This window comes from Ascaphus truei, chromosome 1 (genome assembly GCF_040206685.1).
Source record: "Ascaphus truei isolate aAscTru1 chromosome 1, aAscTru1.hap1, whole genome shotgun sequence".
Lineage (NCBI taxonomy): Eukaryota > Metazoa > Chordata > Amphibia > Anura > Ascaphidae > Ascaphus > Ascaphus truei.
Window position 1 is genome coordinate 181,566,589 of NC_134483.1, and position 17,222 is coordinate 181,583,810.

The 17,222-nt window shown below is 46.8% G+C and overlaps 1 long non-coding RNA gene across 1 annotated transcript in view; it reads right to left on the reverse strand.

The window, feature by feature from the left end:
* Positions 1-12,472: 12,472 nt before the first annotated feature.
* The window catches only part of LOC142469946 (uncharacterized), a 28,743-nt gene continuing 23,993 nt past the window's right edge, over positions 12,473-17,222 (reverse strand). The window contains exon 2 of the long non-coding RNA XR_012789132.1: positions 12,473-12,886. This is a non-coding gene — a long non-coding RNA (uncharacterized LOC142469946). The remainder of the gene's footprint in view (positions 12,887-17,222) is intronic.

The window sequence follows — 17,222 nt, forward strand, 5'->3', positions numbered from 1 at the left end:
TGTGTGCTGCAGACACTTACATTATAATAAAACATGGGAACAGGGGAATATACATTTTCATGTCATAGCAAGGTGCAAACCACATTCCTGGACCGCAGTCCAGTTAACCCCTTGCCTCCCTGGTGAGGTCAGGGGGTGGCATCTAGGGTGGAACCCCTTTAATACCGGGCCAATCCCCCTCTCCCTCTACACCTCCCCTTCTTAATGGGTGACCTGTGGCCCACTGGCCCTAACGGGCAGTGGGGCACTGCTGGCACCATTAATGAATTCAGTCTCAGAGGGATAGTCCTGACGTGAAAGTCCATCAGCATTGCTGTTTTCACTACCCTTTTTGTGCTGAATGGTGAACTCAAATTCTTGCAAGGCCAAGCTCCACCTTAGCAACTTGGCATTCTCCCCTGATGTCCTCTGCAGCCAACTCGGGGTTGTGGTCTGTGAGGACCGTGAAAGCCCTTCCATACACATAGGGCTGGAGCTTTTTGAGTGCCCACACAATGGCAAGGCACTCTTTCTCAATGGTGGCATAGGCCACCTCCCTGGGGAGTAGTTTTCGGCTGAGGTACACCACAGGGTGCTCTCTGCCGTCGTCCCCCACCTGGCTCAACACAGCCCCAATGCCATAGTCCGAAGCATCAGTCTGTATAAGGAAATGTTTGGTATAGTCCGGGGCAGCCAGTATGGGGGCCCCAGCAAGCACAGTTTTCAGTGCCTGAAATGCAGTTTCACAGGCAGGAGTCCAGGTGATAAGCACAGGCAGTTGCTTCTTAGTCAAATCAGTCAGGGGTTTGGCCACAGCGCTGTACTGTGGGACAAACTTTCTATAGTACCCTGCGGTGCCCAAAAATGCCATGACCTGTTTCTTGGTTTTTGGAACAGGCCACTGAACTATGGCTTCTACCTTGGCTGGCTCGGGTTTGAGGTGCCCTCCACCCACCCTGTGCCATAAGTACAGGACCTCTGCAATCCCTACCATACAATTAGTGGGTTTCAAGGTAAGCCCAGTCTCCCTGATCCTATCCAGCACCGCAGCTACATGTCCTAAATGGGAGTCCCAGGAATTACTAAAGACTGCAATTCATCTAAGTAAGCCCTGGCATAGCTCTGCATCCCTTCCAGTAACCTATTGACCAGGCATTGGAAGGTAGCTGGGGCATTCTTCATCCCAAATGGCATCACTAAAAACTCATAGAGGCCACTTGGAGTGATGAATGCTGACTTCTCCCTTGCCTCCCGGGTCAGTGAGATTTGCCAATAGCCTTTGCTCAAATCCATGGTGGTCAAATACTTTGCCCCAGCGAGTTCATCCAGTAACTCATCCATGCGGGTCATGGGGTAGGCATCTTACACTGTCCCAGCGTTGAGCAAGCGGTAGTCCACACAAAACCAGGTGGCCTTGTCCTTCTAATGGACTAGGACTACCGGACTTGCCCAAGGGCTCTGCATCTCCTCTATCTCCTTCTCCATACTGGACTTGACCTCTGCTGACACTCTATAAGCGTGATTATGCAGAAGCTGCAGGTCCCCTGTGTGCACTGGGTGTTTTGTGAGATGTGTGGTCCCTGGCATGTCAGTGAAGAGGGCCCTATACCTAGCTAGCATGTCACTGGCGTCTTCCTTCTGCCTAGCACTTAACTGTGCCCCTATCTCGACCTGTTCCACAGTGTTTCCCTGCCTAGCCTCCCCTAGGAGATCAGGCAGAGCATTGCTCGCCAGATCCTCCAGCAGTGGGCTACAAATGGCCATTACTGCTCCCATACTCGGTGCTCTGTATTCCTTCAACATATTAACGTGATATGTCTTATGCTTCTCAGGCTCTACCTGTACAACATAGTTGTACTCATTCACCTTTCGGATGACCGGGTACGGTCCCGACCAGGCAGCCATCAACTTGTTCTCCCGAGTGGGTTTGAGAACAAGCACCTGCTGTCCTGGGATGAATTCTCTGCTATGGGCATTCCGGTCATACCATCGCTTCTGCTTGGTTTGAGCGGACCTGAGGTGGTCGTGGGCCACCCCCATGAGCATCTCTAACCGGTCTCGGAGATCTACTACATACTGGATCACTGAAGCATCAGTAGCAGTAGCCTCCCCTTCCCATCCCTCACGGAATAGGTCCAGAGGTCCACGTACCCTGCGGCCATATAGTAGCTCGAAGGGGGAGAAGCCTGTAGATTCCTGTGGTACCTCTCGGTAGGCAAACAGCAAGTGCTGTAAATGAATCTCCCAGTCTTTCCCCTCCGCCTCTATAAAGGTCCGAAGCATCTGCTTCAGGGTACCTTAAACCTCTCACATAATCCGTTTGTCTGGGGATGGTAAGGGGTAGTGCGCCGGTGCTGTACATCGCATGCATCCCAGAGACAATGTAACAGTTCACTCATGAACTGCGACCCTTGATCGGTTAGGATCTCACTAGGAAAACCTACTCTAGAAAAAATGTTCAGCAATGCTGCTGCCACTGTCTTGGCATCTATGGTGCCAAGCGCTACCGCCTCAGGGTACCGGGTGGCAAAATCCACCACCGTGAGGATGTAGCGCTTCCCTGACCTGCTAGGAATCTTAAGGGGTCCTACAAGGTCCATCGCTACTTTCTGGAAGGGTTCCCCTACTACCGGTAGGGGTTTCAGGGGTGCCTTCACACGGTCACCCTCCTTAACTACTCGCTGGCAGGCATCACAAGAGCGGCAGAAAGTGCCCACATCTCGAGATGCCCTCGGCCAGTAGTAACGCTGTAATAACCGGGCTCACGTTCTCTTTACCCCCTGATGCCCTGCTAACGGAATAGAGTGAGCTACCAGTAACAGTTGCTGTCGGTACCCCAGGGCACTTCTAGCTGTTGCTTACCGGTCAATCCCTCCTCTATCCCTGGGTTCCCTTCTTCTCTATACAGGAGTCCCTTATGCCATAGGCAGTGCTCAGTGCCTTCCCCTGCCTGAGCCTCGGACGCCCGAAGTCTCACGCCGGCCAGGGTAGGATCTGCCTTCACTGTCTCCCTTAACTGGGCTCCTAATTCTGGCCACCCCCCAGTCATGTCATTGTCCGGAGAATGGGGAAGGGTGAGGGGGAACAGTAAGTCAGTCTGTGGTTGCAACTGATCCTGGCTTATCTCCCCGGGCTCCTCAGCGCCCTCCACTATCGTTGGTCCCAAATGCTGGGGGACTGGCGCCGCCGCCATTGCCGCTGTCTGGCTCTGGGTAAGCGCCGCCACCACAGCGGGGCTGGGAACCCGGTCGTAGGTGCAGGTCATCGGTCCCAGATCGTTGCCAAGAAGAACTTCAGCATCCATACCGGGTAAAACCCCCACCTCCTGCACACCTTGTCCCTCCCCCCAATCCAAAAACATCCTGGCAACTTGCAGGAAACGTGGCTCTCCATTGGCCACAGTGATCTGCATCCAGGTACTGGGAGCAATTCCTCTGGCCGGACCATATCAGGCTGGACCAGAGTCACTGCAGCTCCGGAATCCATCAAGCTGACTGCTTGCCGGTCACCAACTGTGACCGGGGTGAGATGTCTGCTCCGGCCGTCCTGCTGCTGCAGGGCTGCGCTGATCTGTCCTCCGCTCCTGGCTGTAGGCACCGATGAAACCGGGACAGGCGTTGCATGGGACGTCTCGCTGGGAGTTGTTTCCATGACCGGTCCGGATGCTTTGGTGGAAGCCACCCGCACGTGGGCTACCGGCTTCGCAGCTGGGGTGCGTTGCCCCTGATGGGGTCCGCTGGAATGCAGGGGTTGGCCTCATGTGACCAGTGCGGTTGCAGTTGTAGCACCAGCGCTCGTGCCGGAGCTCCCCCGCCTTTGGTGGACTGCTGCCCGCAGGCGGCTTCTGAGTCCTTTGGGGGGTACTGGCAGACTTTTTGGTCGGGGCCGCCGCCGCCTTGGCTGCTGCTTTAGCGGGCATCAGGGCTCGGCTGGCCACATAATCGTCTGCAAGCCTCGCCGCCTCCTGGTAAGTCTTGGGCTTTTTGTCATACACCCAAGCCCTCACCGCCGGCGGGCACTGCTGCATGAGCTGCTCCTGAAAGATGAGGTCCAGCAGGCGATTGTAAGTCCCTCCACCCAGCAGCCCCTCATAGCCCTCCACCCAGCAGTCCCGTACAAAGCCATGCGGGTCATATAGGTAACATAGGACTCTAGGGGCTGTCTCTCTTCCAGCCGGAATTTACCCCGGTAGGCTTCAGGGGTAAAACCTTATTGATATAATAACAGCTCTTTCAGGTGGTCATAGTCATCAGCATACTCATCTGGAAGCGCCATCATTGTCTGCTTAGCCAAGCCGGACAGCAAGGGGTCCAAGCGTGCGACCCGGTGCTGGGGCAGTACTTTGTACCGCCGGCACTGTGTTTCAAAGTTCTTTAATAAACTGTCAATCTGATCAGTACCTTCCACAAACTTGGTGAGACTGTGATGGTCCAGTTTGAGAACATCTTTGTCGTGATGTGCAGGGGGGCAATAAGCGGGTCTGTTCACTGCCATAGAGATAAACTGCAGCCGCTCCTCCGGTGTCCCTCTGTCACTCCACGCCGAAATCAGTGCCATCATTTCAGGGGTGAATGGACTGGTAGCCACAGCAACCAGTACCCCTCCTGATGCACTGCCCCTGGGAGGTGAGCTCGTCCCCTCCCTGGGATTCTGCCGCCCCTGCACTGGGTTCCTTCCCTGATCTCCGGACGGCTGTACAAGGGCAAGCTGAGCCGTATCCTGAGGCTCTGCAAGCCGGGGTTCATAATCGATGATCGCCTATATCATCTGTGCGACCTCCTGGTTCTCCCAGAGCAGTATGTATTCACGGCACTTGTCCTTCAGCTGGGCTCGGGTTTGGATGTTGGATGAGCCTTCAGCCTCGCTCATGGTTCTCGGTCGTAGCAGTGAGGTGGTGTTACAACTTGTGTTAACTGTTGCACTACAGTGTGTTCAATATCTTTATTCCCAGGAACTCGCAATTCACCTCGAGTTCCCACTATATTACAGGGTCCCGCAGTACACTGTAATACAGGTTCAGTTCAGTCCCGCTGCTGCCACCAGTTATTATAGAGCTTGTCACGGTAACTTATGACAAGATATAATATACACCAAATAACTGGGTTGAACTGAATGAGGCTTAGATATAATAAAGTATATTTATTCCTTAGATAGGTGGACACAGCAATATAGTACAATTTACAGACAAGAAGATAACACTTACTTAGGGGGTTGGGATGAAGAAGTATCAAATAGCAATTCTCCAGCAATCAGGTATCAATCAAGATGTAATCAGAAGACAAAGGACTGTAGGGTTGGCAACAGTTTATATATCTTTGCAACCCTATTCTTACTATTGAGTGCAGACTATTGGTGAACAATTAGCTGCATCCAATTGCTAACGTGGGAACACAGTTTAACCCATGCCCCCCAGCTAGTTGGCACATGCGTCCTGGGACCCTGAGGGTCTCATTTCTGTAGCCCCACATCTAAATCAGGGGCACTGGCCCGTCTACCAGATGGAGTATCTGGCAGGATCTTCCTTGTTTGTAGGTGTAAGTTATAACACTTACAAACCACTCCAGCTTCATGCTCCTCCGCCCTCATGTAAAGAGTTAGAGTGGCTGAGTCTTTGATCAGGGGTCTGCTTCCTAGACATTTGGTCGCTCTCCTGACCATTTGCATTCCTTTGTGTGAAGGAATCTTTGTGGGTTTTTGTCCCCGCTTTGGAATACAATATTAAGGTTAAAACACAAACATATTAAAATATCCAGTTCCGTTAGGTCCAGCGGGTCCAAACTCCCCAGACCTTAATGCCGGAACGGGGACACTATAGGGTCCAAGTTTCGGCCTGCTGCGACCTTCAGAACCGGAGATACACAAATACCACTTAAACCGTTTCATACTTTAACACAAAATTCTCCGCTGTAAAATAAATCACAGTTTTTCACTAAATCCCCATTGAAAACAACGGACTTTCAATGGTAACCTGCCACCATTGGTGGCTATGGGATTCTGCCGCCATAGACTTTCAACGGGGCATCGCCGCCGTTGAAGCCTATGGGTTTCTCCGCCACAGCCGGTCAATGGGAAACGGCCGCCATTGAAGTCTATGGGAAAAACTCACGAACCTTTATGGTGGTCCATACTCCGTCGGGTTGGTCAGAGAGGGTCAGGAATGGTTCTGCGGCCATGCCGGAGCAGTGACTACAGGCACCCCAAACCATGGTCCTCTGGGCCCTCCAGAACGGAGATATGGGCTTGTGATTTTCAGGGTTTCGGACTTAGCCGTTTTCTCGTGCCGCTTCTGCCATCGCCATTGTAACCTATGGCGCGACCCGCTCTGCCAGCACGACCCTTTCCAGGGGTCCTGGATTCTGGGACCCGGTGGTGGTCGAGTGAGGGGAGGCCTAGGAACTAGGGGCAAAAATAATTTTATATCTGGGTACCCTAGAATCTAAGATTCCCACGCCACTTGTCTTTGAACTTGACCTAACAGTGAGGAAAGCTCTTTTTCCAAAACAGCTAGATCCACCATTGAAATGAATGGAGCTCCAATGGCGGCCAATGGGACTCTGCAAAATGGTGCCTGAAAAGGTGGGAAAATTAAACAAAGGCTATAATCATTATTCAACTATTAACCCTTGCCCTCCCGGATGGATCCCAATGTGTGTGTGGTGCAGACACTTACATTATAATAAAATATGGGAACAGGGGAATATACATTTTCATGTCATAGCAAGGTGCAAACCACATTCCTGGACCGCCGTCCAGTTAACCCCTTGCCTGCCTGGTGAGGTCAGGAGGTGGCCATATGGGGTGCAACCCCTTTAATACCGGGCCAATCCCCATCTCCCTCTACACTGACTACGCTATCTGCCGCCTGCCTCTGACCTCTGCTTGTGACCCCTACCACGCTCACTGCTGTTCCTGCCACTGGGATCCACTTCAGCTGAAGTCCAATCCTTGACATTAACACACATTCTTAGCTAGCTCAAACTCCTACACCCACCCTCATGAATATATATTTATGTAAAAAAAGAGTGCTACTGAGCGTGGCAAATGTATACAACAAAAGACAGGGGTGCCCTATGCTACATCCAATTGACAAAACATATGTTAATAAGTAAAAAGTTTTAAATACTTCAATAATAATAATAATAATGACTTGGTTATTTAGTTAAACCCTTTGGCCAAAGCGTCGTAAGCCTGCATACCAAACGTCAAGGTATAACCAAAAATGCAGATCCTACACTACACTGTGAACCATTCCCTTTACCTCTGTATAAAGGGAAAGAACCATAGTGGGTCCTGTTCTTGCAGCAAAGTGAAAAGACCTCCCAATTTAAAAAGGTGAGGAGGAGTGAGCTCGGGGGGGGGGGGGGAGGGGAGGCTTTTGGGGTGCCACCTACCTCCATACAACTGTTACCCCTCTGCCCTTAATACATACCCGGTATTGCACGGTGCCTTCACAAGTGACTCTCTTGTGCTATACTGTGTACTGTATGTCATACTGTACTTATTTTTGCAAAAGGGAATAAGTGAAAGTTTTTTTAAGGATGATGGGATCTTTCTAAGGAAGCAAGTGACATACCTATTTTTTTCTTTTTGCCTACTGTTTAGAATTGCCCTTTGCGTCCCACTCACTGTACTTAAATAGTACTTATCATGTTGAAGGGAACATAATAGTCCGCTACTAAAGTAATGGTCTAAGAAAAATAATATAAAGATGTAAATCAAATGTGAATACAAAATTGAAAGGATAACTATTATCCAAAACATGTGTAATACAGTTCTTCCCCCCCCCCCCCAATCGCAGATAGGGACCATGTGTGGAATTTACCGTGTCTGGTGCAATACCTGATGGAAACCTGGGGTGTATCCTGGCATGATGCTAGTAGCGCCGCCACCTGTGCAGGATTCTAGCTGTAGAATAACCCCTAACACAGGATCCACATACAGTAACCAATACACAACGTTATGGGTAAAACAGTTTACTAGATGCAGAACGAATATAACAATAGTGTCACTCTATAGCACTAGGCCTCGCAGGGCCATAACCCCACACCATATTCCCCCAACAACGTATCCCAAGAGTCCCACACCCACCCAAGTGAAGGAGACAGCGCTGCCCACTAATTTGAGTTGTTGGTTAGTGCACGTGTTACGAGGAAGGTATCTGCCGGGTGTTTCCACACCCGGGCACGCAGATCCACTGATCCAGAAGGGTGATCCACGACGTCTCCACCTCTATGGTAGATGGCTCCCACGTGGAGTGATCCACCTTTAGAATGTCACTCATGCTATTTACTGCATAAGGTGATCCTGTCTGACCATCAAAGGCCAGGATGTCAACGCTTCCTGGCTGTATCCCGCACTTCTACTAGTTCTACAGGGCCGTGTCCTTTCCTATGGGCCGGTCTCTGCAGCAACCACAAGCTGAGGGGAGTCGGGTCCTAGCTGGGACCTAGGGGGGGATCTCTGGCCTAGTGCAGTGGCTACTGGCTCCCTGCGCATGCACACCCTACCCTCTCTGCATCCCAGCTCCGACTGCCAGCATGGTGTGAGTCTCATATCTATATCTTTTCAGCAGATATAAAGCCTTATTGGCTGTCTGGCTGCATGTGATCACTTCCGAGGCTCATGGGATATGTAGTCCCTGCTCGGAGCCTCTTCCTATAGGCTGCCGCTTCGCATGCTATCTCCTGTACATGCGCGACTTTCTACACATGCGCAACTCTTGCGCCAACCCGAATATGACCGCCGGACGTTCTATACCCTTCTGCGCATGCGCTACTACCTGCGCATGCGTAGACAACCAAAATGGCGGCCCCTGCTACTCGGATGCGCTTCGGAGCCTCCGGAGTACCGGAGTAGTCCCTGCCATTGGCCTCCACCTTCCTGATGAGCCAGCGGGTTTGCCGCTGACTCCAGCAGCACCCACGCTAATCCCCGCAGCGGAGGTAACAAGGGGGGCTCAGGGGGAACCCTTCAACATGTATAAATAACACAGTGAAATATCAAATAAACAAATTTAAACACATGTAATCAGCTGTACCTAACAGCCTGTATTAAAATAAAGTCTCATAGAATAGTCAGATAGTAAAATCTTATCTGTGATTAAAGAAATGGTCCCAATTTTGAGATAGAGCCAGGGATCTCAGGCGACTGCTGCTCTTCGTGGGAGGTTTTCCGCTCCTCCTTTAGTACGCTAGGAAAGACAAGCGCAAACGCCTATAGAGAAGTACAGTTTTAATAAAAAAATATATAAAAAACAGATATGGTTTTGCACTCACATGGTGTCCATAAATAAAAGCCTTCACACTATTAAGGGGAAGTGTGGTGCCCACTCAGAGTGTCCTGTCAAGTGCTGTGTAGTCCGGATCCTTGTGTCTGTCTGCTGCTGTGTACTCCATCAGAACAGCCTGTGCAGGCACTGCTTAGACGTCACCCGCTATGCAATCAATCACCGCAGCAATTTTTTGAAAACCGGAGGGACCAGGACTTCATCTCGACAATATGGGCTACAAGCCAAACTTCAGGAAACACTGAAGTACTTATAGTGTGTTAAGGCTTAGAACGGTGTCACTTTTGACCTTAGTATTTTATACAACATGATCAAATAGTTTTTTTCCCCATTGTCCAGCATTCTTGTGTTCTAAGTTCAAAACAATAATATTTTGTGATTCCTTACACCATATTACATTTTCCAAAGCTAGAATGATTCCAGTATTCTCGATATGTCTGACCGAGTGCCCTGATGCCACTTTGAATAACGTCTGCTTGATTCACTCACACATTTCTTAAAATACTATTTGCGTGTTTCAGCTATTGCTTCGAACAGTGGTCCTATTTCAATAAATATATACAGATCTTCAAAGTATTTATACATACAGTATGAATTAATTGTATTTTCATTTACATGCATCTATCTAAAATGTCACTGACATATTATGCCCAGGACATACTAGAAAACGAGAGGTAACTCTGAATGTATTACTTCCTGGTAAAACATTTTATAAATAAATAAACAACAATGCATGCAGCTTTGTTGTATATGTGATTGACATTTCAGATAGATGCATGTAAATGAAAATACAATTAATTCCATATTCTTGCTAACCTTCCAAATGCTTGAATAGAAACTCTGAGTAAGCATTCAAATGTTATTTGGCGAAAATAGGAACTTCTGAAAACCTACTTTATGTTCTAATATTCTTGGAAATTATGTTGTAAGATGTTTTTTTTTTTTTTTTTTTGTTACCAGCTTTTAACTTAGCTTCTGTGTATTCTCTTTTGCAGTGTTTGAAAGAATGATCACTAGTTTGTGTCTTCATCTTACACATGGCATTCATTGGCAACTGAAACATGAGAATATGAAAGCAACCTGAACATTTTCTATGGCTAATTCAATTGTGAACACACTAAAAAATTGAAGATAGCCCAACAATATCATAAAACATATTAGTACTGTACACATGCAGTGGCCGTTATCTGATCATTTACCTGGGTGAATCATGCACTATACCATGTGGTGGTCCAAGATGGTCTTCTGCAGACTAAATGGCCCATTGGATCACAGCAGGGGTCCCTGTCTGAACCCCTGTCTCTCCAATCGTCTTTCCGTAAGCCTGCAATTGATTTGGATGCATAAACGGACAAATTCCTCAAAACTCTCTGGAGGCATCACCCGGGCTAGTTCGTCTTTAATTTGATCAGAGAGACCCTGCAAAAATTATATCTCTGCGCGGCCTCATTCCACTCCGTATCGGTTACCCATCTGCGGAATTCAGCGACGTACTCAGCTGCTGAGCGTCTTCCTTGACGAAGAATGTTCAGAGTTGCCTCAGCTGTTGAAACACAGTTTGAGTCATCAAAAATCAGACTCATGGCTTGGATGAATCCCTCCAGATCCTTTAGTAGTGGGCTATCTTGTTCTAACTTAGGGGAGACCCAAGCAAGGGCCTATCTTTGAGCAAGGTTATGATCAGCCCAACCGTGGCTTCATTGGTATTATAGATGATTGAAAACATGTCCCTGTTGTTTTGGAAACCAACCATGACACGTTGCAAGTCAATGAGCGTCTGATCCTGGCTCAGGTCTGTTCCGGCGGAATCCATGGTAGGGCCTGTTTATTCTGTTTTAGGGTTGGTCTTTGACTGGTGTGGATCCCAGTGGCAGGAACAGCAGGGAGCGTGATAGGGGTCACAAGCAGAGGTCAGAGGCAGGCAGCAGATATTGTAGTCGGGGTCACAAACAGAGGTCAAAGGCAGGCGGCAGATAGCGCAGTTAGGGTCACAAGCAAAGGTCAGCAATGAGAAGACAGGAACAGGACATTATATTGAGAGAGCAGCAGCAATCCCTGTGGCCAAGCATGGGTACAGCAGGCTTAGAACATGACAACGAGACTGAGACTAAGTAGATACATTTTGTGGAGGTGCTAGTCGAGAGTGGAAATATAGTTAGGAAACCTGATCCTGCTCATTACGGGTAGATTGTTGTACCACTATAATTAAATCCCCATGGTTTTCTGGTCCCATGTGGGTCAGATGTTGCTGTTCTAACACATTGCATTTTATGTCCATGGTGGCATTTCGTATTCCTGACCTCTTCTGGGCCTGGTGAATAAAGTCACACCCTCATTAGGCAGGAGTTGTGGCGTGTGTCCCTGCCACTGCCCCGCAGCTGCTAATGTATTACCATTAGCTTACACTACATTTGCAGGTATATGTGTAAAGTTGTTGTAATAAAAACATTGTGTTTGTTGATAGTGCCATGCTTTATGTCCTCACAATGAGTTTTATTCATGATTGTAATGTTATCATTATCACAAAAGAAGATATTAAAGTGACTATTATATGATATATACACACGGTACAGTATATGAGATAAATACTGCGTTATTACTGCCAGGTGTGTAGGTATAATAGCAAACACAGTAACATTGCTATGCCATATGAGGATTGGCAGAAAATGCACTGTATCTATGGTGTCAGCAGTGAGTATTCTAGTATTACTCACTGTCCATATGCTGCATGACAAAGAACATCTATGGGTTCCAAGTTGCATTCATGTGTGTTCTCACCAGTGAAGTGTTTGCTATAAACAGTAGCCAGCATGTTAATGGTGCAGGTATTGTGGTGAGAATATTGCCAAATGAGTATGTACAGTGTTAATTATCATATACTAAATACTGTGCCAGGATGTTCATATAGTGCTACTAGCAGTATGTATATGGAAAGAAATCTAGAGTACTATCATGGTGTATTATTTACTAGCCGATATACAGTTTAATCCTAATGTATCTATTGCATATTTGCAAGATGTTGTGGACAAATTCACATTTCGAAGGGGAGAGTGTAGCCCCACCTTTGGGAACTACTAGCTAGCATAAGAGGTTACAGTTTTAGAGGGTTAAATGTGTGGGCTCCTACTGTGTAACACCCCCTCCCCTCACCTGGTAATGGGTGACGTGTCAGAAAATAATGGAAAGTATAAGAAACAGGGCTCCACGGAATTTTCAAGATAAATTTATTGCCAACAAATTGACTGACGTTTCGGCCACAATCAACCTTTCTCAAAGCAGAATGGCATAATACTAAAAAGTCCAGAATACCAACTTCTTATAGCCCCAACACCAGGTGTACCATATCTCCAATCAGCTCATCATTATCCAGCACCGTCACTCAGCTTCTGATCCTTCCTGTGTTAATCCCCAGCTTGTTCCTCATTGGTCCTCCATCCCTCCAATCGCAGCTTCATCCGGCGTTCTTGTGTGAACGTGACGTCATCGTTTTTCTTCCCTCTGTGGTTCCTGATGCGATCCTCCTTCTTCCGAGAAAGACCTCCTCCTTCTGTGATGTCATCACGTGTGGCGTCGTTGTCATGCCAACCGATTTTTGTATACTCTCCGTAAAACTGCCTTGTGCTGTGAATAGAGGCAGGAGTGAGAATAACAATAACAAACAATGTCTTATCCATGGATCCTCTGCAGACTGAAATGTGTTCAGTTGATAAAAAGAGCTCTGAAGAAGATCATATAAACCCCATAAAAATCACCCTTGTTGAATAATGTCCTGAAAAAAAGCAGTGATTCTGTCCACTATTTAGCCACATTAAAATACAGACCATATGACATCCAATGGATAGCAGCAACAGCAGCAAGAGGTGCAATCTACAGTAAAGATACTGTAACTGTATTATGCACCACATAATCATTAACGTTCTGTTAAGAAACACCACAGAGTTAGGTTATCATTCAGGCCCCTGGGGGCCACGGTGTCTAAAGTATAAATCCAGAAAGCTTCACGTTGAAGTAATGGTATATCCTTATCAAGTCCTGCAATGTTTTTTTAACCTGTGCTATGCCCATGATTTTTTAATGATGCTACAGTATGTCGGTTATCAACACAATGCTTAATCAGTTCCGTTTCTTCACTAGCATGTGTGATTCTACTCTTATGCTCAATAAAGCGTGTTTTCAACATTCTTTGTGTTTTGCCTATATACCTCAAACCACAGGGACAGGTAATCATGTATATTACAGAGGTGGAGATGCAAGTAATTCTTTCCTTGATTTTATATCTCTTGCCACTTCTCGGATGTGAGAACTCTGACCCTGTATTGAGGCTGTTACATACAGAACAATTGAAGCATCTGAAGCACCCTGGTTTTTGTGTTTCGAGAAAATGTGGTGTTGTATAATATTCCTTTTTGTCAGCTTTTATTAACATATCTTTGAGGTTCGTGCCTCTCTGATACGCGAATCTAGGTGGTGTTTTACAAATATCCTTAAGTGTCACGTCGCTGGCTAGAATCCCCCAATGCTTCTGAATACTTTGTTTTAGGAATTTACTGCCCGTGGTATATTTAGTGACAATTGTCATCCTTTCTGTATCTGTCTCCACAATCTCGTGTTGCTTCCATGGATCTATCAAATGCTTTGTCAATCACAGATCTAGAATGTCCCCTTGCTAGGAAGCGAGATTTAATCTCTGCATATGTCTCCTCTAATTGTTTAGGTCTATTTACAATTCTAGATGCCCTTACTTTCTGTGAGAATGGCAGCATATCTTTTAGAGAATCAGGATGGAAATTAGTACCGTAAAGAGTAGCATTCCTATCTGTAGGCTTTCCTTACGGTACTACAGGGTGGAATCATCAGGAATTAAAGTTAAAAAACAAAACAAAACTTTGATACCACTGTATTTAACTGCCAGGAGTTCATTGCAGTGAAAACGTTTCCCCGCATTTCTGTTCTTTGCCTTCCTGTTTTGTATTTGTCTTCACTGACACAGGCACGCGTGTCAACGCATTACAAAGTTACAAATAAGTTATGCTGGTGTAAACATTTTCCACATAAAGATGATGGCCAGAACCTAAAAAGGCATGATTTACTGTAAATCCCACACAAATGTGGAAGTTAGGTTAGACAAGAGGGGCAACCAGGTGAATCTGATTGTTTGTCTATTCCCTTATGTAGCCACACCTGGTTTTGGCTACCAGTCTGCCATCCCTGTCATGTAAGCCCTGGTAACAGTGCAGGCAGTGACAGGACCAATCATGGGTTTTCCACATAGAAGCAGCTCCCTTGAGTGACAGTGGAGGAGATGGGACAAGGCCTGTGTTCTGTCCAATCCTGGGTTCAGACTTTGTACCTTCCTCCCACTGTACTTAAAGGGCTGCACCACTAAATGTAGGCACTTTTTACCCTTGAGAGAGACAGTTAACACACAGTTGCCTGCGAATTGGCATGCAATGTTCCTTTTCCCTTGGGGGGAGAGTGAGTGATTCTCCCCTGCTAGAGGGTCAGGGAAGAGTAAGGACTGCTTTGGGTGCCCTAGGCCCGGAGTGGTGGTCCAGGGACCATCCAGAGATTGGAGACCTGCATTGAGCTGTATTGGGCAGAAGCCTGTGTGATACTGTGTATGCAGAGGAATAAACAGGTTCCAGTTAACTATAACTTCTGCCTGGTGTACGTTTGTTCTGTAGGATATTGCCTCCATACATCTGGAACTTGCAGCATATGGAGGCGCTGTGTCACCAGAGATAAATGTTGGGTATGTACCCCAGACATCTGTCCAGACGTCCCCACAACCATCGGTGGGCCACTCAGCATTCTGTGAGCCAACAGGTAGCATGCACCAAACACCTGGTAACAGGGAAATCTCCAGAGGGTGGGGGAAACACCGTTACACTTATATATGCTTACGTTTCAGAGTACAGCCCGTTGAACCTTCATAAACGTTGTACAGCTTTATTCCATAGTGTTCCCTTCTGCAGGTAATGTACTGTCTGAATATAACCCTGCCCATGTAATGGAATAATAATGAATCTATGATGATATTCTGAGTAGGGGTACAGATCTCAGAAAACTTGACGGCCTTATTTTATTAACTCTACCGTGGTCCTTATGCAAAGCAGTTGAAGTGCAAAACGATTGAAAATGGCAATACTTGATACCTGTTTCTATTAATCACACTGAGAAAAAGTGGGGTAGCATAAAAGGGATGGGTAGCCCCATTGGAACTAACACTATATTTTTGGATGAGCGTGCGAGTGAGCCCTTCTGCACCATGGGAAGTTACTTTGCTCTCTGAGCTCATCTCGGGACATCTGCATTGCAGTTTGACAGGGGTACTGCCCCAGTAAAACTCCCCACCTGCCACTGTCCTCAGAGCGGGTTAACAAGACTTTGTGAGCTCTTTGATTGTGTTTATGTTCATATGTTCTCTCTCCACAGGCCAAACGGCTTGACCGATTCTCATGGCCTTTTGAAGGTACGATTCTACTATCTTAACTTAGATGTGCCAGAAGTTTCACCCAAATCGGTGCAGCCCCCATCTTGGAATTAATTTTTTTAAGCGATAAAAAAATAATTGACCGGATTCTTGCTACAAAATATTAAATGTATTTTTTTGAAACTTGTATTAAAATTTCAGACAATTTGCTCAAACTATTTCAGAGGAATTACATATTAAACATTTTAATTAATTTGGTAACCATGGTGTAAGGGAGTGAAGAGGTTAACTCCCTTCCTAGACTGCATGGGTGTCGTATTTCACACCTGAACAGGGAGGTGTGGGGACAATCAACTCGTGATGTAACAGGGATAAAAGACAGGAAGCTGTCAGAGACATTGAGACTGCTTCCCTCCACAGAGAGAAAGAGAGAGGAAGTGAGAGGTTTCCCAGCTGGGGAGAGTCTTGCTGTATTGGACCCTAGGACTGAGAGAAGCAGGCCTGCGGGGTCCAGCTGGGAATCACACCCCGGATAAACACAAGGACTAACAGATAACCGAACACCTTTTATTTGTTCTGGGCAGAGACTGTTACTTTGTTCCATATACCAGGGCTGGGAACCAGGTTAGTTGGCCAGCGCCGTTAGCTAGGGACATGCTGGTGTAGTTAGTTTCCCTAACGGGAACAGGATTTTATTTAATTATTTTTGTGTTTTGTTTATAGGGGTATTAGCCCCAATTTTTTGGTTGCTGCTTGGCGGCAAATAAACAACTATAGTTAAGTAGAACCCTCTGTCTGTGCATCAATCTGCCCTCACGTACAGGCCGCTCCATCACACATGGTAACAAATACCTCTATGCATTCTAATAGGTACGTAAATGTAGAAGCACTTACATGATCAGCCTCCATGAGTAGTTTTGTGGATATACTCATACATTTTCCACTTTGACCATTTTAATTCCCTCTTTTTTTAATTTATTTTTTATTATTGTTACTAATACTGTACATTTTTTTCAAATGTTTTTTGTATCTTTCTATAATCTCTTCATATGATGTAATATGATGGCTGGTTCTGGCGATTCCTCTGCCCTCCCTAACACGTAAGTCCTGGTAGTTGCAGGCCCATTAGAAGTGGAGGTGGAACTTGGTCTGTGTGTTGCCCAATCGTGGGTGCAGACCGTGTGCCCACCCCTTCTGCTCTAACGAAGAGGCACAGCTATATTGTAGTCAGTCCTGAGTACTGCAGCAATGGGGTGAGTACTCTGTGGGTGTCTTGCCCTGCAGGTTGAGATAGCATGATCAGTTCCTTCAAGTGGATTGTGATAAGGCCTAAGGCAGGATTTAATACAGAGACCATCCAGAGGCATGGGATCAGAATAGTATTCGCTGTATGACTTGATGTATGCAGTGCATGTCAATAAAGAGACCTTTGTTTTATATGCGCCTGGCCTGAGTTTGCAGTAAATCAGGGGGAGTAGAGACTGGTTCTGTTGTAGGGACTGCCTCTGGCACTCTTGGAGCCTG